The following is a 23904-nucleotide window of genomic DNA, read 5'->3' as shown; positions in this document are numbered from 1 at the left end:
TTCCATGTTTTCAGGTGTTGCCTACCCGGTGAGAAATCGTAGCCAGAAACCAGAACTTCTGGCGTCTAGCCCTCTTTTTGTCTTCCACTTGCTAGGTGACTTTGGGCAAGTCTCATAATCTCTCTGGGCACATCTACTTTGAAGGGCAAAATTTGAATGAAGATATGTAACTTCAGCTATGTCAATTGCGTAGCTGAAGTCAAAATAACTTAATTTGGTTTTTGGCGCTGTCTACACAGCAGGAAGTCAAAGGAAGAACACTCTTCCTAAAACTTGCCTTACTCCTCATAAAATGAGTGTTACAGGAATCAGATTAAGAAGTCTTCCATCTCAATATTATTTTGAAATAATGGTTTGCTGTGTTGACGCGCACTATGCTATTTTGAAATAACATCAGTTATTCCGAAATAACACTGCTGTGTAGATGTACCTCTGTGACTCAATCTATCCATAACACGGGGTTCAGGCAACATATCTAACAGGAGTGTAGTCAACCTTTATTTGTTAATTTGTGCAACAAGCTTTAAGAGTCTCAAATAATAGGCACTTATAAAAATGTTTTATATTATTAACGAGTCATCCTGTAGCACCTCAGAGACTTATAAAACATATATATAGAATCATGAGCTTTTGTGAGTAAAATCCACTTCATCAGATCAGACCTATGTTAATGAAGCTAATTAAGTGGGCAGGGTGTGAACGATTCACAGCTATTGATGTGAAAATATGAATGTCAAAGGCATGGAAAATTGGTTTTGTAGTGTGTTAACCAGTTAATGTCTCTATTGAAGCCCAGGGTAACAGTATCACATTTATAAATGAATTCCAGCTCAGCAATCTCTCTGATCATTAAATGATGCAATTCCTTTATAAAAGAATGGCTACTTTTAAATCCATGATTGACTGTCCAGGGACGTTAAAATGTTCCCCTGCAGATTTATGTGTGTTACCATTCTTGATGACTGTTTTGTGTCCTAACCCGCCAGAGATTGTCTAGTTTGGCCAATATACATGGCAGGAGGGAACTGCTGACACTTGATGGCACATATCAAATTAGAGGATGTGATATATATTATCATGCACCAAAATCCTTTCATGCTGGTGAAACTGGAATATGGGCAATTACTTAAGGGGAGATGGAGAATTTTTGCTTTTGACAAGTCCATGGGAAATGTGATTTTTCTGCTGGCAATGAGAATTTCAAGTACTCAGTAAGAGTTCTGTGGATTTTAGGGTGTTGCAAACCCTTACACTTCTCTACTTCACTCACTGCCTGTTAGTACTTGTAACACAGCTCTCTAAAGCTTCTAAGAGATAGCAGCCTGGCAAACTTCACACATCTTGCTTTTTGCATAATTCCTGCAAGTACAGCTCAGCTTTTATTTGCCACCAGAGGGTGCAGTAAACTATGTAGTCCAGCCATTCAATCACGCAGGAGAGGATGAGTGATACAGCAGGTTTCTTTTATAAGGATTACTTACTTTACTGCTGGCAGCAGTAGGGTAGTTTTTAAAGTAAACCCTGTGCAGGGTGGTGCAGTGCCTTTTAACGCTGTGGGGTTTTTGCTATGGCTCTGTTAATTTGCATTGGCAGAGGCTGAATCACCACCCTTCTCAGTGCCAGGCAAAGAGGAAATATGCTTGTCAAACTGTAACAGGCCATTTATGTAGCACTTTTCATGCAGCTTAAAGTGCTTTGTGTTAGCCATGGAACACAGATCTAAAAGGCTGGACGGTAAGCAGGGAAAATATCTCTATTAGCATTCTGTCTACTCTTTCCACAGCCATTCTGCTCTCAGTCAAGTGCCAGATGGGGAGAAGGATATGTACAAGACGGGGCAGATGTCCCCAACTCAATTAGATAGGTTAAGACATGCCCATCCCTCCCTCTTTTCCCACAAGGCACTTATTGGCTAATTAATTTAATACACTATCTGCATTTCTGGTAGCACATCACCCTGGTGTCTAGGCTTCCTGCTACCTATAGGGCAAGGCGGTAACGTCGCTGTGCCAGGGCATATCAGTCTTAAGCACAGCACACAGAAGTAGAGATATAAGAATTATACAACCCTTTCTTTCCATGGATCCCAAAGAACTTTACAGACTCAGGCCCATATGCAGGAATTTCTGTGTGTGTGTGTGTGTGTGTGTGTGTGTGTGTGCTTTTTTTTGTAAATGTAGACTGCAAGGGTGTGAATGCACCCACCAGGGTCCCCAAAGTAAGTGGAGAAATCAGCCCCAGCCTTCTCCAGGCCACCCAGAGCATGAGGGAGGAGGCTCAGACATCATGCAGCTCCTGCCTTCCCCTGGCCGGCCAGAGCATGCTTACTTGGAGGAGCATGTGGGGTGCTTTCACACCCTTTGTACACCCGCCTTCTGTGTACGGGCCTGACTCTGGACATAGGAAACAGTAAAATCATTGCTGAAATGCAGCCACCTCTCACTGCAAGAGAGTAGCTATTTAACAATTTGCCGGAAGGGAAAGTAGGGAGCGAGAATTTAACTACCCAGAATGGAATTTTGCCAGACTAATATCTCTGTTGTATGCAAATTGCTATGGGAACTTCAAGGCCATATTAAGGTACTCGGAGACCATGGCATGATGCCCTTGTGATTCTGCCCTCTGGACCCTGCCCCCACAGCATGAGTTCATCTCCTACTAGGAGTAATGCTGGCAGAGGGTAACACCATGAGGCCTCCTGCCCCCCTCTTCTCCATCATGTCCACTGTTCTTATCTCAGGAGCTGGGGTATTTCTAGATGCGTGGGGGTGTAAGCTAAGCCTGCTTCATTCTTCTGCAACACAGAGAGTCTTCTGTGGGGGTTGCATTGGAAGGATCTCCCAGAGCAGTGGATTTAGGCCAATGGTTCTCAAAGAATTAGGTCATGACCAATGTTCCTTCTAATCTTTCTCATCCATATGTGGATTTTTTTCCATCCAGGTTCAAAATAATTTCTGTTAAGTGTACCGAGGCATATGCGATTATTCTCTAGCAGCAGAATCAAAAACTTTAGGTGTGGGTGCTCTGCTAATCATCTGGGTGACACTGGAATCTCTCCCGAGTGGCTGCAAGTGCATAGCTTACAGGGAACACTGGCTGCGACCACAGTTTACTGGGGTTGCCAGGGATGGCTTTGTATTTTCTGGGGGCTAAAGCCAAAGACCAAGTCCCACCATTTGGGACTGAAAACAAAGCTTAAAGGCTTCAGCCTTCAGCCCTAGATGGCAGGGATTAAGTTACAGGATCCCTGCCTGGGGATGAAGACTTTGGGCTTTGGCATTAACCGCCCTTCTTCTGGTCCTGAGCCCTGGGACTTAGAATTGGACTTTGGCCCCCTGGAGCAAGGGAGGAACGGGGCTCAGGAGGCTCAGACTTTGATCTCTCTTCCCTTCTGGGATTGTTTAGTAATTTTTATTGTCAGAAGGGGATGGGGTGCAATGAAGTTTGAGAACACTTAATCTAAGCATTAATAGATAAGAATGAGGCAATTTACACCTTTCAAAGCTATTGTTTCAGGCTGTCTGCATACTCAGGTAGATAACACTTTTTCACTTTCACATAAGCTAGAGTCCCTAAGCAAAGCCCTACAGTGCCTATTTCTTAATCCCTCAGGATGTTAAAAGAGTACAGGTAGCTATTTAAAGGGCCTCCTTTTGCCATCACATCTAATGACCAGGTCCTGAGGCCTTACTCCCTCGCAAACTCGAGTGATGGACATTTTGGTACAACATAGATTAGATCATCAGCACTGTGCTGAGCCATTGGTTCACTATAAGCTTATATGAACAAGCACTTCCCCCTAAATCATCATCCTCAGCAGGGATTTCCCTACACCCCCCCCCCCCATGGGGATGTATACCCCCTGAATTTCCCCAACACCCCCTCCCAGTTTTGTGAACTAGTTACATGCCAATTTAGTGATTGTTTGGAAATTTGAATTGAAATTGAAACATTAATACACTCTTTAAAAGCATATACAATGTATGCTAAGATATGTATATCTGAAAAAGTATAACAGATTTGAAAAGTATGAACATAGACTAGCTTCCTTATACAGCTGTTGTTTTTTATGACAATATCAGTTCATTCATTCTGGTGATGTTGGCCAACCTAATAATTTCAAATTATGATTTGTAAGCAAAGTCAAAATGAGCTCTCCCTGACAGTGATGAGCTGGGGGCTGGGTGGAAAGGCTTCAGGAACAGATTGTATTTACATTCACACCTGATCTACCTAGGTATCCAGCAAACAGAGCTGTGTTGCTCAAGTGGCTGGGGTTGGATTACAAATCACTTGCATGCGGGAGGGGAGAGAATGAAATGTTGTTGTTCTTATAGTATGAGTAAAGGGCAGTAGAACTGTACTTAACCTGTACTGATTGAGGGCATCAAGAGAGAGGGTGGGTACAGGTGTTTTGCTTGATGGTCTGTCTGAGTCACAAGTACTATTTGACCTGCCCCTCTCCACTGTTTAAAGACAGAGCTGATTAGGCTCCATGTATATAGTCTTTTGTTTTCTTAAGTGACCACTACAGCTGAAATCACTGATAATCAGGTCTAAGTACTTAGTCCTGCTGTGGGGACATTGTTTTTGTGTAAGAGACAGCCCAGACTATCCTAGCAGTGAAGTTCCCCCACTGAGAGCTCAGCTGAAATCACTGAGAGCTAAGTAGAACCTCAAGAGACCAACTCATAGAGGTCACAGTGGCAGGTGGCAGCAGAAGGTGACAGCGCAGGGCCATTGGCAACAGAGCGATGGAGTGAACGGTGGCACAACGAACAACAGTGGCCAGAGTGAACAGTGAGCAGCTGGAGGAACAAGCAAGGTGCCTTCTTGCCCCCCACCTGGGAGGTGTACTCACATGAAAGCACCTCTGAACTCTGAGTCTCCACGGACCAAGGACAACATCAGTGAGTGGGGTGAGGTGGAGGGAAAAATGAGGGGCACGTTAAATAAATATTTATTTATTGGACTATATTTTAGTGACTTTGCTCCAGAATGCTAGATTTGTGACTGGGAATGGAAACTTATATAAATGTGTTTCCTAGTAGGCCAAGATTTTTAAAATGCATTATTTGCCAAGGTTGATATCTCGCTTCATTGCTATCTTGAGAGGTCATTATGTTGGGGAGTTTCTGTACTAAATATTTTTATTATTCATAGAATCATAGAATACTAGGACTGGAAGGGACCTCGAGAGGTCATTGAGTCCAGTCCCCCGCCCTCATGGCAGTACCAAATACTGTCTAGACCAGTAGTTCCCAAACTTTTTGGCATCACGTCCCCCTTTTTGGCATCACGTCCCCCTCAGCCTCTCCCTCCCCCCCCCCCCCCCGAATAGCAGCAAAACTTGTTGAGCAAAAAAAAAAAAAGGGAACTTAACAGGGAAGCAAAACTTGATGGGGGGGAGTCACCGTTCCATGAGGAGTAACGGTAGTTCAGAATAGGAAGCCTAATCCGAACTACCTAATCCGAACTACCTAGTCCGTGCCGTGTGTAACCACGGGGCACCGAGTCCGCACTAAAAATGGCGGCGCCCGGCAAGATGCAAATGAAGCCCGGGAAATTCAAATCCTGGGCTTCATTTGCAACTCCGGTTGCCTACATTACCACCCTAGTTTTAACTAGGGTGGTAGTGTAGACATACCCTAATTGAGGTGTCATCAGTGCAGAGTAGAGCGGAAGAATGATTTCTCATGTCTTGCTCCCAACAGTCCTATTAATACATCCCAGAATCATGTTTGCTTTTTTTGCAATAGCATCACACTGTTGACTCATATTTAGCTTGTGGTCCACTATGACCCCTCAATCCCTTCTGCAGTACTCCTTCCTAGACAGTCGCTTCCCATTCTGTATGTGTGAAACTGATTGTTCCTTCCTAAGTGGAGCACTTTGCATTTGTCTTTATTAAACTTTATCCTATTTACCTCAGACCATTTCTCCAATTTGCCCAGATTATTTTGAATTATGACTCTATCCTCCAGAGCAGTCATAGAATCTTAGAACCATAGATCTGGAAGAAACCTCAGAAGGTCGTTAAGTCCAGTCCCCTGCTCTAAACAGTCATATCCCCTCCCAGCTTGGTATCATCTGCAAACTTAATAGGCATACTTTCTATGCCACTGTCTAAATCATTGATGAAGATATTGAACAGAGCCAGTCCCAAAACAGATACCTGTTTAACAATAATTAATTTTTACAAAAGAATGGTCTTACTGGGTCAGAGCAGTGGTCCATATAGCCCGGTATCCTGTCTTCCAACAGTGGTCAAGGCCAGGTGCTTCAGAGGGAATGAACAGAACAGGTAATCAAGTGATCCAATCCCTGTTGCCCATTCCCAGCTTCTGGCAACAGGCTAGGGACACTCAAAGCATGGTATTGCATCCCTCCCCATCCAGGCTAATAGCCACTGATGAACCTATTCTCCAGGAATTTTTCTAGTTCTTTTTTAAATCCTGTTATAGTTTTGGTCTTCACAGCATCTCCTGGCAAAGAGTTCCATGGGTTGACTTTATGTTGTGTGAAGAAGTACTTCCTTTGTTTTTTTTTAAAGCTGCTGCCTATTAATTTCATTGGGTGGCTGCTAGTTCTTGTGTTATGTGAAGGATTAAATAACATTTCCTTATTCACTTTGTTCACACCAGTCAAGATTTTATAGACCCCCTATCATAATCTCCCCTTAGTCATCTCTTTTCTAAGCAGAAAATGCCTGGTCATTTTAATCTCTCCTCCTGTTTCATACCCCGAATCATTTTAGTTGCCCTTCTCTGTACCTTTTCCAATTCTAATATATATTTTTTGGAATGGGGTGACCAGATCTGCACACAGTATTCAAGGTGTGCACGTACCATGGATTTATATAGAGGCAATATGATATTTTCTGTTATATGTTTTGGTGTATTTTGCATTATTCTTATGTTAAATTTGCATTATCCTAACAAAACATTTAATTTATTCATCTCTCTTTTATACGTTGCAGGTCAAAGTGAAAATGAAAAGACAAAAAACAATACAACAATTTTTCCACTCAAAGGCCTCAAAAACTAACCAGGGCAAAGAACACATCAAGAACATGGCTATGGCATCATACTTTTATTAAACAAGAGATACTACAAACTGGAGGCCAATATTAAGTGCATTGTTACTTGTTCATCCTGAAGTTGAACACTGGTTCCGAACAAGACCAGCAAATGCTCACTATCTTTCTGCAAGAAACTCAACTGACTGGCTAGAAGCATGTGGTGCAACAGTGAAAGACTCAACAGTTGAAAAAGTGAAAAACTCTCTCACCACATTCAGAAAATGTTCATACATGTCTGATGAATGCACCAATGCAAATTGACATCAAGTATTAAGTCATTGTTTATGTTATCTTGATGTCAGTGGTAGGCCAGGAGATGCATTTCTAGATGTTCAAGTTACAGAAAACACATCAGCTGCATCTGTGACAACCCATGTCTTAGAAGAGTTAAATGATTGTCAGTTGGACCCCAAACAGATGATTGCTTGTGCATTTGATGGAGCTGAAAACTTCTCTGGAAGACATGGTGGAATATAAGCTTTGCTCAGAGAAAAGTGTAACCCTAATCTCTCCTATATACATTGCAGAGGCCATCTACTCCAACTAGCACTAGTATGAGCTGCAGAACCTTCAAAAGACATTAAAAAAGTTATAAATTTAATGTCTTCATTGTATTCTTTTTTCAGCAAGAGTCCAAAAAGACTGAATATCTTGGAAAATATAGAAGATACACTGGGACTGAAGTTCAAATTAGTCCAACCTGGGAAAACCAGCTGGCTTTCTCATGAACGATTCTTGGCTGTTGTCTTAAAATTACTCCAGCCGTTATTACTAGCTTTGGAAAATATCTACCAAGATGGGATGGATCTAAGTAGTGAGGCTGGTGGATTATTTTTGCTATTACGTTCAGAGAAGACTATTGCCATTCTCTCTCTCGTAAATCTACTGTTGAAACCACTTGGGTCATTAAGCAATGCCATCCAGGCATATGCTACAACAGTAGTAGATCTTTGTCCAGCAATAGAAGCTACATGTAGATCAATCAGAGAGCTATCCATTGAAAAAGTACTGGAAGAAGCAAATATTTCAGTCCGGAAGTTGACTAATGAAGGCATATATACTGAATCCTTAAGTGAAGAGGAAAAGAAGTGTTTGTTAAGACAACTGAAAAAGTACACAGACTTGATTCTTAAAAATCTACAACAGCGACTTCTAGATTCTACTCAACCTCTACGTAGCTTTTACAGATGCCTGTCCTATAAAACACTGACAGTTGAATGGAGTGAGGCACTACCAGGACTGGGGCTGCCATGTGCTCAGGACAGAATAGAGAATTTGAACACAGAGTGGAATATCATATGACAAATTAATGAAGATTTGACTTCAACGTCTTTTTTATCATCACTAGTGGCTCAACTGGATCTTCGTGCTATGTTTCCTGGCATGAAAGAAGTAGGAATTCATCTCTTGCTACTCCCAGGCACAATAGCTACAGTTGAGCATTCTTTTTCATCATTGAATAGAATTTTGTGTTCTGAAAGAAGTAGCCTTCTGCCTGATCATGTGAATGAAGTAATGAGCATATCAATTGAAGGAATGGAAGTACTGGACACACAAAAAGCCACTGAAGATTAATGCATGTCATTCGAGAAGTTAATTAACAGACTTGTGCAAAATTATAACAAGAAACCAAGAAGGATGTAGACATAATGCTTCATAGAAGGCTTGAATAGCCAACTTTAATTTGTGTGATTTTAAAACATGAGTTAAATCTAATAAAATGGTCATGAAACATTTTTCATGTTTTACTATAGTGACATAGGTCTCACCCCTCATAGGCCCTGATATCCCCCACCCCTGTAAATTAGAACACCACCCCCTAATTTCAATTCCTGGGGAAAACACTGATCCTCGGGTCCTGTGGCTCCCCTGCATTTCGTTGGACAACTCCCACTCTAGTACTATCCAGACCTATCTCTGCTTAATTCATAAGATCTGACAAGGTCTCTGTGCAAAAATTATAGCATTGCTGCAGGTTACAGGGTATCATATTAGTATCTAAAGTGCCAGCTTTCTGACAAAGCATAATATAGTGTCACCTTTTATCTCTGTTTGATAAGAAAACTCCAGAAGTCACCTCAGATTAAGAAGAGGAGAGTTTAGACAGTTGTATGGATAAAGACAAGGAGAAAAGTGAACAGTTCACGCATAAATCTTTAATCTCACCTACAATGAGATTAAACCTGTCACGTTCCCCCTCCTGCCCCCCACCCCACACCTCCCGGGATAGCAGCAATGTACTGTTTGTCTGAATTTCTGCACTGGCAGACACACACCATCCCCAGGATGCAGGAAGCAATCCTTCATGGTCTGTAGTGACCCCTCTGTCTGGTTTAGGAATAGTAATAGAGAGGTAGCCATGTTAGTTTTTCCATTTGGTTCAGTAAGATCAGACTATGTAGCACTTTAAAGGCTAACAAGATGGTTTAATAGGTGATAAGCTTTCGTGGGCCAGACCCATTTCCTCAGATCATATTCTGGAAGAGAATTGACATGACCATATATACCAAAGGAATACAATGAAAAAGGTGAGCACATTATTAAACTGACAAATCAGATTTAGTACAGAAGGTGGGGTATGGAGGAGGGAGGGAGGGAATAGCTATTTGTATTCCTTTGTTAGTCTTTAAAGTGCTACATAGTTTTTTCTTTTGGTCTGAATTTAAGCAGGGAGCTGCATTCAGATCCCTCCATGTCAAGGGACAGTCAGTTTGATAGGGTGTCCTGACAGTGTTGAAGATGAGTAGTAGGAAGACACAAGGAGGTGCCCCTCTCTGTTCTCTGAAAACTCCCCAAATCTTTATAATAAAAGCCTTAGTATGAAAAGATATGAGAACCTCTGCCTTATTCATTGTAGACTTAGATGGCAAATTATACAGTGAATATATCAAATAAGGCCTAATCCAAAACTTTCTGAAACCAGTGGAATGAGTTCCATTGATATAACCGGGATTTAGACTAAGTCACATGATATTCTTTTTATTCTCTGACTGGGGCTACATCTAGACTGCAGGGGAGGGGGAGGAAGTGAGGGGGGTGTTGGGAAAAGGTATGCAAATTGTGCTAAGCAGTTTGCATACCTTTTTTGATTGTTTTTTTTTTGGAAGAGGCTTTTCTGAAATGTGGCCATCTACCCTGGGCCAAATTTTGGAAAAGCCTCGTCTTTCAGAAGAGCCCTTCTTCCTCATGAAGCAAAGAAGACAGGGCTTCCAAAAGAGTGTGTCTGCTCTTCTGCAAAAAATGTCGGAAGAGAGATGCGTTCCCTGGATATGGTGGAGTTTTTCTGGGATACCAGAGGTACCCTGGAAAAACTCTGTAGACTAGACATAGCCAGGAGGACCTAAATTGCAGACTTATCTATCTGCAAACTGATTTAAATAAATAATAACTCTAGTGTGCAAATAACAAACAGCTTTTCAAAATGACTCTGAATTTGGTACAGTGACTATAGAACATATAACCACACACGTATTTGCAAAACTTGTGTTTTTTTCTAACCTGAATGTTCAGAATTAAAAGGACCTATGAATAACACTAAAACAAACTGACTAGTTTTAGATACAAGAATATTCATAAATGGGGTGTTACTATATTTGCCCATATCCACCTATGTTTTAGGAAACCGCAATGTAATAATAGTGCATGGAAACCAGAAACACAAAGCTGAATAATCTAGATTTATTCTTCCATTTGAAGAAAGTGGAAGTTATTAAACTGCAAGTTTGGTGAAAAGTAAATGTGATTTATATAATTTATACTATTTGTACCAAACATAGATGTTGTTGAAACTGAGAAAAAGACATATATTTAAAGATGTGTCCAGTTTCTAAGCTGATACCACTATGTTGGTCCACTAAAGTCAAGGGACTTATGATATTACATATACCAGCAGCGGATCTGTCCCAGGATTTATTTTTTATCCTTTAAATTATGTTTCACTACAGTAACTTTGGACTAAGTAAGTATTTCTTATTCTGCCCAGAGACCTTGAAGGATGAACATTTAAACTAAAATCCCCATAGCTCTTCAGAGATGATCAGACTTGAAAGTAAGCTGATATATAACCACTGATTTCAAATAAGGTTATTACCTGTGTGACAGGATCCATCACAGAAATCCCCATGAGGCCATCACCTGATGTGCTGATCATATCACTGAGTCTACCTACCCGCCCTCTGGAGTGCCCCACCACTCTGTTCTGCCGAGCTAGACTCTCCCGTCTCCCCCAGTGATAGCACAGAGTTGGCATCACAGACCACAGCAAAGCCACACAGACATTGAGATCCACTCAGGTCTGCGAAGGCTCAGACAAAGGGACTTGACACAGCATCCTGGTGCACAGCTCCCATGGGACCAGATTCCCAGATAAATGCATTTGACTTAACAAGGAGATCTTGCATGATCTCAAAATAAAAAACGAGTCCTATAAAAAATGGAAACTAGGACAACTAACAAAGGACGAATATAGGCAAGCAACACGGGAATGCAGGGGCAAGATTAGAAAGGCAAAGGCACAAAATGAGATCAAACTAGCTACAGGCATAAAGGGAAACAAGAAGACCTTTTATAAATACATTAAAAGCAAGAGGAAGACCAAGGACAGGGTAGGCCCACTGCTTAGTGAGGAGGGAGAAGCAGTAACAGGGAACTTGGAAATGGCGGAGATGCTCAATGACTTCTTTGTTTCGGTCTTCACCGAGAAGTCTGGAGGTGTGCCTAACGTAGTGAATACAAGCAGAGAGAGGGTAAGTTTAGAAGATAGGATACACAAAGAACAAGTTAAAAATCACTTAGGAAAGTTAGATGTCAGCAAGTCACCAGGTCCTGATGAAATGCATCCCAGGATACTCAAGGAGCTGATAGAGGAGGTATCTGAGCCTTTAGCTATGATCTTTGAAAAATCATGGCAGACAGGGGAGATTCCAGAAGACTGGAAAAGGGCAAATATTGTGCCCATCTATAAAAAGGGGAATAAGAACAACCCAGGAAACTACAGACTGGTCAGTTTAACGTCTGTCCCAGGGAAGATAATGGAGCAGGTAATTAAGGAAATCATATGCAAACACTTGGAAGGTAATAAAGTGATAGGGAATAGCCAGCATGGGTTTGTGAAGAACAAGTCATGCCAAACTAATCTGATAGCTTTCTTTGATAAGATAACGAGCCTTGTGGATAAGGGAGAAGCGGTGGATGTCATATACCTAGACTTTAATAAGGCATTTGATACGGTCTCGCATGATATTCTTATTGATAAACTAGGCAAATATAACTTAGATAGGGCCATGATAAGGTGGGTACATAATTGGCTGGATAACCGTAGTCAGAGAGTTGTTGTTAACGGTTCTAAATCCTGCTGGAAAGGGATAACAAGTGGAGTTCCTCAAGGGTCTGTTTTGGGACCCGGACTGTTCAATATTTTCATCAATGATGTAGATATTGGGATAGAGAGTACGTTTATGAAGTTTGCAGATGATACCAAACTGGGTGGGGTTGTGACTTCTTTGGAGGATAGGGACATAATTCAAAATGACCTTAGCAAGTTAGAGAAATGGTCAGAGGTAAACAGGATGTGGTTTAATAAAGAGAAATGCAAAGTGCTCCACTTAGGAAGGAACAATCAGTTCCATACATACAAGATGGGAAGCGACTGTCTAGGAAGGAGCATGGCGGAAAGGGATCTAGGGGTCATAGTAGACCACAAGTTGAATATGAGTCAACAGTGTGATGCTGTTGCAAAAAAAGCAAATATGATTCTAGGTTGTATCAACAGGTGTGTTGTAAGCAAAACTCGTGAAGTCATTCTGCCGCTCTACTCTGCACTAGTTAGGCCTCAGCTGGAGTACTGTGTCCAGTTCTGGGCGCCACATTTCAAGAAAGATTTGGAGAAATTGGAAAGGGTACAGAGAAGAGCGACAAGAATGATTAAAGGTTTAGAGAACATGACCTATGAAGCCAGGCTTCATGAACTGGGCTTGTTTAGTTTGGAAAAAAGAAGATTAAGGGGGGACATGATAGCGGTTTTCAAATATCTAAAAGGGTGTCACAAGGAGGAAGGAGAAAATTTGTTCCTCTTGGTTTCTGAGGACAGGATAAGGAGTAATGGGCTTAAAGTGCAGCAGGGGAGGTTTAGATTGGACATTAGGAAAAAATTCCTAACTGTCAGGGTGGTCAAATATTGGAATAAATTGCCAAGGGAGGTGGTGGAATCTCCCTCTCTGGAGATATTTAAGGACAGGTTGGATAGACATCTGTCAGGGATGGTGTAGACGGAGCTTGGTCCTGCCTTGAGAGCAGGGGGCTGGACTCGATGACCTCTTGAGGTCCCTTCCAGTCCTATTATTCTATGATTCTATGACTTGGTATGCAGAGTAAGTTTTATACAGAGCAAGTTCATAAAATATTCACCTGCTTTATCAATGACAGATATGCACACCTATCACCTCTGCCTCCCTCTTGGTAAAAATTACTTACACTGGGTTTATTAATGAAAAAATCAATTTTATTAAATATAAATTTAAGATGTTGCAAATAATAACAGACAGATCAAAGCCAATTACTGTAGGAAGCAAAATCAAACATACACATCAGTTAAGCTTAGTACTCTAAGAAACTTGCTATATGCAGTTTCTGCCCCTAGTCATCTTTTCTCACAATCTAAGAAGCCTCCAAACTTGGGCCTGATCCTTCCCTATTCAGTCTTAGATGTTTCCAGCATCTAAACTGGTGATGTCCTGGCACCTTGCAGGTGCCCCTACTGTTTGGTTTCCCACCTTTATATCTCTTTTGCCAAAGACAAGGGTCCTTCATGTTCAGTTTAAACTTTTTACATTTCCTGTGGAAAAGTACAGCTTCTAAAATGGGTTCCAGCAGCAGGTAGCCTGGCTGGATGTCTTGGTGGAACCAACCATAGTCCAGGCTTACAGGAAAAATAAGACTATTCACAAGCCATTGTCCCTAGTATCAGTCCATTAAGTTCCTTGAATATTACTAATGACCCTTCCTTAGATTAGTTAACAGGTTTATACTTCTTATTTCCAACTTCAAACAGGAATGATACATGCACACAAATAGAATTACACATTCAGCAGATTATAACTTTTCTAATGATATGTTAAAAGTTGTATTTTGCATAATGTATCTTCCAATTAGGCACATTCATATTCATATTCATATATGTAATACAAAGTGGACAGGGGGATGCAGACAGAGGAGTTTAAGAGGGAGAGCAAGAGATCCCACCGTTGAACAGGCTGCCAGGTGTGTACTAGCTTTTGGTGTCAATGAGTTTGCTCGACTGTTTGAATTTTGATTCTGATTTCAGGTGATTTCAGTTTCAGTTACTGTGGCAGTTGGGATTGTGTGTCTGGGAGCGTTTGATCCTTTGTTCCCTCGATTGCCTTTGATCAGCCTCAGAATCAGCCTGGTCTGTGTGACTAACATGGGAGTAGGCCTGACCTAGGGAGCAGGCTTTAAAAGCCAGAGGCCAGAGGATGCAGACAGGAGAGTTTAAGAGGGGATTTGAAAGAGAGAGACCTATTACAGTCAGGAACTTCAGGGGGTAGCCAAGATGGCATAAATTTATGATAGCATAAATTATATTTCTGGATACACAGGAATGTGTGTTCTTGATCTTATAACTCACTTGGTTAGGTCCAATAATGGTATCAGCAGAGTGAATATGTGGGCAAAGCTGGCAACGGGGTTTGTTGCAAGAAAAGGTACCAGGGTTGGTATTAGTGTGGTATGTCCTGTGGTTGTTGGTAAGAATCATCTTGAGGTTAGGTGGTTGTCTATAGGAGACTATGGATCTGTCTCCCAGAGCCTCTTGGAGTTTGGTATCCTGTTCCAGTATAGGTTGTAGTTTATTGATAATGTGTTGGACAGGTTTAAGTTGGGGATTGTAGGGGATGACAAGTGGTGTTCTATTGTTGGTTTTCTTGCTGATACCATTATTGGACCTAACCAACTGAGTTATAACACATATTCCTGCACATCCAGAAATATAATTTATGCTATCATGTGCCGAAAGTGTCCGTCTGCTATGTACATTGGACAAATGTCTCAGACACTTCGCCAAAGGATCAATGCCCACAAAACAGATATCAGACAGGATCACAAAGAAAAAACAGTTTCTTGCCATTTCAACCAGAAAGGACACTGTCTCAACGACTTAACTACCTGCATCCTGCTACAAAGACCTTTTAAATTTGCACTTGAAAGGAAATCCTCGGAACTGTCATTCATGCTAAAATTCAACACTTTACATCTGAGTCTAAACAAAGGATCTAGTTATCTTACCCATTACAAAGATAGCTTCCCCAATTATCACCTCTAATATCATTAGCCCACAGACATTCACCTCCCCCCCCCCACCCCCCTTCTATTCTGAAATTTGATTTGTCCTTTTCTTATGTGTTCCTTTTTTGTATCCTTTGGTATATATGGTTGTGACTATTTTCTTCCACTATTTGATCTGAGGAAGTGGGTCTGGCCCACGAAAGCTCATCATCTAATAAACAATCTTGTTAGTCTTTAAAGTGCTACATAGTCCTGTATTTTGCTTCAGCTAAACCAGACTAACACGGCTACATTTCTATTACTGATCAAAAGGAGTTTTTCTGGTGGAGAATTTTTGTTTTTCCCCGAATGATTCAGTCTACTACTTGCTACTTCAACCCCTTCATTTGTCATGCTGCATGTAGATTTTAACCATTTGAATTTCATTAGCATGGACAATGAGGTTGATGGGTGTATTTGATCAAACCTGTGGTATTCCTTGAGAATGTAGGAGTTAACATTCAGATAATTTGATTGCTGGGCTTCCAGCATGATGATTGTGTGGAGGGAGATGATCTCTCTTTAGCATGATGTCCTTTGTGTTCCCTGATCTGAGTCAGACAGTTGGACATGGAAGTCAAACCTAACTTGGGGCAATGTCTGTGCTGTCCTGACGCTGAGAAACTGGGCCAGCTGGCTAATTAATTAATGATAAGCAACTTGGTGATGCACACCTGCAAACCATTAGTTTTCTGGAGTTTACATATTAATGAACTTCACCCTCAGAACCCTAGAGGCTGTTACTTTTGGTTTATTGCCTCCAGCCTCCAAACTAAAGTTCAAAAGACCCTTATTCACCTCAAGGTGAAATGCAAAAGTAGAGTTCTTTCTGAAAATCTCAAGCAAGAGCACATTTTCCTCTTGCCAGGTGCAATAAACTCAATCTGTTGGTTCTAACAGACCACAGATTAGACATTGGATGATAGTTAAAGTGAATGAAGCATCTGGCGTCACTGTGCACAATTCAATTTCTCTTGGAAAATAACTTCCATCAAGAAAAATAAATAAATAATAATAAAATAAATTAAGGATCACACCAGGTTTTTTAAGGTCAGTCTGGAGAGAGAATTGAAAGATCTCTGTTCCATAGGCTTTCCCCCACCTTTGGGTTTCATATTAGAAGTGCAATATGAATTAATCACCAGTTATTGGCTTGTACTGTACTTCTTTCTCTTTTCTCTGTGACAGCCTCACACCTTCTGAAACTTTAGACTCTGGCCTGCTGCTTGTGATCAGAGTGTGGGATGTAGAATTAGTACTCTTGGGTATAATTCCTGGTTGTACTATACACCTGTGGTGTGGTCTTGTCAAGTCACTCCCTCTCTTCTACCTCAATTGAATTTACCTAGCTACTCCTTCTGCTTCTCTACCACATGGGAGATTGCGAGAATTAAAGCTTGTGATGTGCTTTGAAATGCCTGGATTAAAAGTGATACATATTTACAGGGAAAAAAATCTTAAAGGATATGATTTTCCTGATGGTTTATTAGAAAATCATTCATTTTGCATGATTATTGTTGAATTTTCAAATGTGCTCAGCTCTGGCCTAACTCAGTTTCTGTCAATGCTAATGTTAGGACTCCCAATATTATGAATGGGAAAAATAGTTAAGCCAGTTCTACACACATATCCTATTTATGTGATCAAAAGTTTCTGAATAGCTCTTTGACAGATTGCAAGATATTAAGGACCAAGTATGTCCCTTGAAATACAGAAAGTATGGTCATGACATATACAGTGTATTTGCAACTGGTTTTCTATGGAAATCTTCTTTCATATCAGTTTGGAAACATAATTGGCATCAGTGTGACCTTGCCTTATTATTATTATTATTTATTATTATTTCTTTGTACCATGGTAGGAAATTCCATCATGAGCCAGGATCCCATTGTTCTAGGCTAACCACCTCCTGCTTCAGAAATCTCAATTCTTATAACATACTAACACTCAGGCAGCCTTACTGTGTGCCAACATGTGAATTAATAGCTTATAAATAAATTATATTAAGACGAATAAAATAAAAATATTTTCCAAAGCTTTCCTGAATATTTTAATGGTTTGGTGTTTCAATTTCAAAAATAATTGGTTTTAAAAAATAGTGAAACAATGTCCTGAAAGTTTTAGTTTATTATGTTTTCCTTGTTCCCATTGTACTACTGATAAAGGGAGTGGGGGAAAGAGGGAAGGAGAGAGGGACAAGGAGAAAAACAGGAAAAAAAGAGAAAAACTAAAAACCAAAAATGGAAAACATTTTTACGTTTGGTTTTAATTGGAGAGAATATATAAAAAGAACCTCAAAAAATTATTTTTCTGCAAAATTTTCATTTTTTAAAGACATTTTTCAATTTTAAGCAGAAGCTGAATGAGTTCCCTCCTGACATCAACTGATGAGCTGAGCAAAAAGAATCCAGAAACTGATCTTGTTTGCATTGGCAGGCCCACACTGCTTAGGTGCACAGCATGATGGAGCTGTGTTACCCAAACGAGCTCTTTTGGCTAGTGTTGGTGTCATGATCATGAGGGTTAGCCAGCAGCCTGGAGACTAAGGGGTTAACTATATCCCTTACCTAGCCAGGTGGAGTGGCCAATAGAATGTAGGTAGGAATTTCAAACTGGAACAAAGGAATTTTTGGTTTTTCCCTCCTTTGTTCTGAGCAGTTCTCTCCAGCTTTTGAGGGGGACAGACACTATGTCTCTGTCCAAGAAAAGACTCTTTCTTCGCTTTCTGTAAGCAGGGTAAAGTTTAGATAAATCCGTTGGGTTTCATTGTTTTATGGTTTGGGCATGGGATCTGCTGCCTGTGCACTTTTAAAAAAATGTTTTGGCTTTCCTTTGTAACTAAGTTCTAGGCCCATGGAGTTTCTCCATGAGGATATTATTTTGTTACTTTGCCATCTAATTATTATGCTTGCAACAGGAATAGTGTGGTGATAATAAAAGTTTTCTCTTTTCCTTTTATTAACCTGGTATTGGTTAATAGTGGTGTCCTGCTTTTTACTTTCGGGGTGAGATTTTCCCAAATGGTCTCTCCCCTGGTTTCTTTATTAATTTGAGTGGTGGCAGAGGAAGTTTTATTCCCAAAATCTAGGTTTTTAAGATTTTTGGGGGAAGTTTTATACCAAAGCCTGGTAGATAAGGTGTTGGCGTTATTGCTGTCCCCCACTTCTTCATTTATAGTGTCAGAGTGGGGAAGGAGCCATGACAGTTGGATTGCAAATCATGTTGGTATTGGGTTCAGGGATAATAAAGTCCCTTGTTCCCTTTCCTGTGTAAGTAAAGGGCTTCAGAGCTGTACTTGGTGTGGCCTCAACTAAACTGCCTTGATTGAGAGGAGATAGGGGTGCCAAAGTCCAGTAGATATAAAGAGAAGGCAGGGACTTGGTTTTGCCCTAGACAGAATCTGACCCTCTTCTCTCCACTGTTTAATGGAGTCTAACTGGTTAGACTCCTTTGAGATCACTCATGCTGAAATCACTGATAACCAGGTCTCCTAGATGCCAGGTTTGTATAATTTTGGTGGTGCCCATAATGAGAACAAGCAGAGCCGTCCATAGGTCAGACCAGGGCAATCACTCCAGACCCTGTGCTTTGGTGGGCCCTGCGCTTCAGGGGGGTGCGGGATCCAGCATGGCCTAGGGAACTGGTGAGCTTGGCACTGGTAGCAGTGAGCCACTTGACCCCAGCACACTCCACTCTGCCTCTGCATGTCCCTGCTCCACCACCCAACCCCTATGCCACCGTTTTTCCAACCCCCTGCCCCCACTATGCCTCTTTCTGGCTTCCATTCCCTTCCCCCCCATCCCAAGTGACACTGGGCCAGCAGGGTACTGTGGTGCACGCTGGGGCCGGGTTGCTTCCTGCAGCCCATCAACTGGTCCCCTGCTAACCTCCCAATTCTCCCTGGAGCTAATGATTTCTGGAGAGCTCTGTGCAGGCACTGTACTGTGCCTACACACTGCCCATGACTGAATCAGGGTATGTACCTTTAAATGTAGAGTTTAAAAGCCAGTTCACACCAGATGAGATATACTCCATATATGTGTCCTCAATGAAATGCAGAACAATACCTTCCATGGATGGTTCGGGGTAGATGCCTCAGGCCCCACACTTTGGGGGATCATGAAAGGTTCAGGGCTGCCTGGGAGATTACCCAGGGTTGCCATGTAGGAGAGTTAGGGCTCTGTACCCCCGTGATGTTTGAACCCCTGTATTTCATACTTGAGGTCTGCTTAAAGTGTATGCCTCAGTCCCAGACACAGCTCTTACCTGCCACAGAGCTTGTGCTGCTCTCAGCTTTGCCTTTGGGCAGGGCATTTTTTATAAAAAGAAGAAGGCAGGTAATTAAGATAACAAAAGGCTAGTAATTCAAGTAATTGAAAGATCATTAGATGATCATGAAAACATTGCTAAGTGCTCCTCTTAAAATAGGGAAAAAAGAGTTGGAATAAATAGTGTTGTGATCCAGGGGTCTATGTTGGGACCACAGCCACTCAAATTATTCAGAAATGATTTTGAAAAAGTGGTAAACAGTGAGGTGGCAAAATCTATAGATAATATAAAATTACTCAAAATAATTAAGTCCAAAGCTCACTTCAAAGAGTTACAAAGGAAACTCACAAAACCAGGTGATTTGGCAATGGCAGATGGAATTCAGTGTTGATAAATGCAAAGCAATGTACATAGAAAAATATATTCCCATCTATACATACAACATTTTGGGGTCTAAATTACCACTCAAGAAAGAGATCTGCTCAATGTGCAGTTGCAATCTAAAAAGCTAACAGAATATTGGTAATCATTAGTAAATAAATAGATAATAAGACAGAAAATATATTTTTCTATACAAAGTCATAGCATGCCCACATCTTGAATACTGCATATAGATTTGGTCACCCAATCAAAAAAAAGATATATTGGATATTTAAAATGTAGAGAAAGAACAACAGAAATGATTAAGGTTGAGGAATAGATTCCATATAAGTAGAGATTAAAAATACTGGGACTTTTCCAGTTGGAGAAGAAAAGACTAATAGGTGGGGGAATATATAAGAGGTCTATAAAATCATGACTGGTTTGGAAAAACTGAATAAGGAATTATTTACTCCTTCATTAACATAACATAAGAACACATAGGCTTGGTGAATACACATAACTGGTAAATGCACTACAAAGGTAATTTCCCCACCTTTAATATTCACACCTACACATGAAATACTGTGAATAAGACACATCCACCCTGACTTTATTAGCTTCATTAACACCGGTCCTACAATTGACAGGTATCTTCTTTTGTTGTTATATATACCCCAAATTCTGTAATTTCCACTCCAACTCATCTGATGAAGTATGTTTTACCCACTAAACCTCATGACCTAATAAATGTTAGTCTCTAAAGTGCTGCAGGATTGCTCATTGTTTTTACAGTTAAAGATTAATAAGGCTACCCCTTTGAGAATAACACAAAAAGGTCACTTTATTAAATTTAAATTTATAGGCAGCAGATTTAAAACAAACAAAAGAAATTAGTTCTTCCTGGCCAATCTCTTTGCTAGGGGATAGTGGAGGGTTCATGGAGCATGGGTCCACTAATGGCTACTAGCCAGGATGGGCAAAATGCTGTTCTTAGCCTCTGTTTGCTAGAAGCTGGGAATGGGCAACAGGGGATAGATCACATGATGATTGCCTCTTCTGTTCATTCCTTCTGCTGAAACGTCTGGCATTGGCCACTGTTCTGATCCAGTAAGAGCATTCTGTTTTTTTATATACAGCCCAAATGTATCTGCCCCCAGCTGTAACCCACTAGACCCTTCTCCCCTCCAAACACTAAGGGTGTGTCTAGACTACATGGCTCCGTCGACGGAGCCATAAAGATGAGTTTACTAGACATAGCAAAATGAAGTGGTGATTTAAATAAACGCTGCTTCATTTACATCAAAATGGCTGCTGCACTGTGCTGATCAGCTGATTGTCAGCACAGCGCGGTAGTCTAGACGGGGAACAGCCGACCCCAGCACCCTTTGTCGTCAGATCCTGTAAACCTCATTTCACGAGGCATAAGGGATCTGACAACAAATGGTGTTGGAGTCGGCTGATCCCCATCTAGACTACCGCACTGTGCCGACAATCAGCTGATCAGCACAGAGTGGTGGCCATTTTGATGTAAATGAAGAGGCGATTATTTAAATCACCTCTTCATTTTGTTATGTCTAGTAAACTCATCTATATGCCTCCGTCGACGGAGCTATGAAGTCTAGACACACCCTAACAGCCTAGGAACCCTGACAGTATCTATTCCTCTCTCTTCACACAGTAAGTAATGTAGTAGGAATATACATTCATATTTTAAGTCTAATCAATGACCCGTAAGTGATTTGCCACAAGATGTCAGAATATGTTAGTATTAGAGCTAAGTGGTTCTAATATGTATTTTTTCTTTTATAGAGGCATTAGATACAGTGCTCCTATCTGCTAATTGTAGTTATCTGCCATAAAACTAGAATTTTCAAGTTCCTTAGTAGCTTCTGGAAAGAGGTGATGTATGTGTGGGGGAAGGGCAAGTGAGGTAAGCCACCCTTTCAACCATGATGTCCTGCTTGGCTTGTACTGAGCATGCTCAGTAATGCTTCTGAAGCCGCTGTTCTCAGTCTACCCCCTCATAACCCCAACTATACATATAGTATGATGGGAGCTAATTTGGCTACGACAAACCAGGAAAGAGATCTTGGAGTTATTGTGGATAGTTCCCTGAAAACGTCCACACAGTGTGCAGAGGCAGTCAAAAAGGCAAATAGAATGTTAGGAATTATTAAGAAAGGGATAGAAAATAAGACACAGAATATCTTACTGCCCTGTATAAAACTATGGTATGCCCACATCTTGAGTACTGTGTTCAGATATTGTCTCCTCACCTCAAAATAGTTATTTTGGCCTTGAAAAGGGTTCAGAAAAGGACAACTAAAATGATTAGGAGTTTGGAACAGTTCCCATATGAACAGAGGCTAAAGCAACTGGGACTTTTCAGTTTGGAAAAGAGGAGACTGAAGGGGGGTATGATAGAGGTATATAAAATCATGAGTGGTGTGGAGAAGGTGAATAAAGAAAAGTTATTCACTAGTTCCCATAATAGAAGAACTAGAGAACACCAAATGAAGTTAATGGGTAGCAGGTTTAAAACTAATAAGTGAACGTTCTTCTTCACACAGCGTGTAGTCAACCTGTGGAACTCCTTGCCAGAGGAGGCTTTGAAGGCTAGAACTATAACAGTTTAAAGAGAAGCTAGATAAATTCATGGAGATTAGGTTCATAAAAGGCTATTAGCCAGGGGATAGGAATGGTGTCCCTGGCCTCTGTTTGTCAGAGGCTGGAGATGGATGGCAGGAGACAAATTGTTTGATCATTGTCTTTGGTCCACCCTCTCTGGGGCACTTGGTGCTTGCCACTGTCAGCTACTGGGCTAGATGGATCTTTGGTCTGAGTCAGTACGGCCATTCTTATGTTCTTATCCTCCCTCTGCTACCCTATGGTGGCGTGCACAGATTGTTGCTGCCCCCACCAGAATCTGAAATGGTGGCACTGGGATTACTGGGGCACTTGGCCCCACCAACAATGGTCAGGCTTGCCCCCACATTCACTAGTGATGGTGGGGGCCATGGGAAGTAGAGTGACTCAGCCCCTTCCTGCTGCACTCCACCATCTCCCAGCTGGGTCACTCCACTTCCTGCCACTGTGGTGAGTGCAGGTTAGGCCTGACTCCTGCTGCCAGTGCTAAGCCTTCTAGTAATCTTCCTGGTCACATCGTTCAGGGGAGGGGACTTACAGGAAGGGGTCAATGGGCTTGGGAGGGTTGGAACAGGGGTGGGAAGAGGTGAGGTGGGGGGTAGAGCTTGGAAAAAGCTTGGAAAAAGTGGTGGAGTGGGGACAGAGTGGGGATGAGGTGGGGATGGGAAGAGGCAGATGGGAGCAGGGGTGATTGTCCCATGCCCTACATCCCACTAGGAATGGCTGTACTACAGTATGTATGATGGCACTCCACAGTGAAAGGTTTACTTCGTATGCAGACTGTACGTAGATTCTAGAGATGTTTCCTCTTTTTTTTCCCCACTTAATGTTGGGATTTTTAACAACATTTTTTGTCCCCCCCCCCCCACCTTTTTTTATTTTGGAGCTTCTGAAAAAGCTCTCCCATTAGCCTTTGATACCATCTGCTTCTCTGTTTCAACAACTCAAAATATCAAATAGGTTTCGTGGTGTGGATGCCAATATCATTGGGGGGTAGGAGAGAGAAAGAAAGAGAAGTCAGGAAAGATGCAGGAGGAAAAGCTGCAAACAGAGAGACAACCCTTTATGTTTTTTGACAAGTTTAAATGAAAGATCAAATATGCTTTTCTGAGTGGTGTCACTGCTAGCCATCCTCTAACTGACACTCAGGGTTTCACTTGACTAGAGTCACAATGTACATTTCTTCTGTGAGAGACGAGGCGACAGAA

Source organism: Pelodiscus sinensis, chromosome 5, assembly GCF_052426305.1.
Source record: "Pelodiscus sinensis isolate ZL-2025 chromosome 5, ASM5242630v1, whole genome shotgun sequence".
NCBI classification, from domain to species: domain Eukaryota; kingdom Metazoa; phylum Chordata; order Testudines; family Trionychidae; genus Pelodiscus; species Pelodiscus sinensis.
This window is presented reverse-complemented; position numbering follows the sequence as displayed.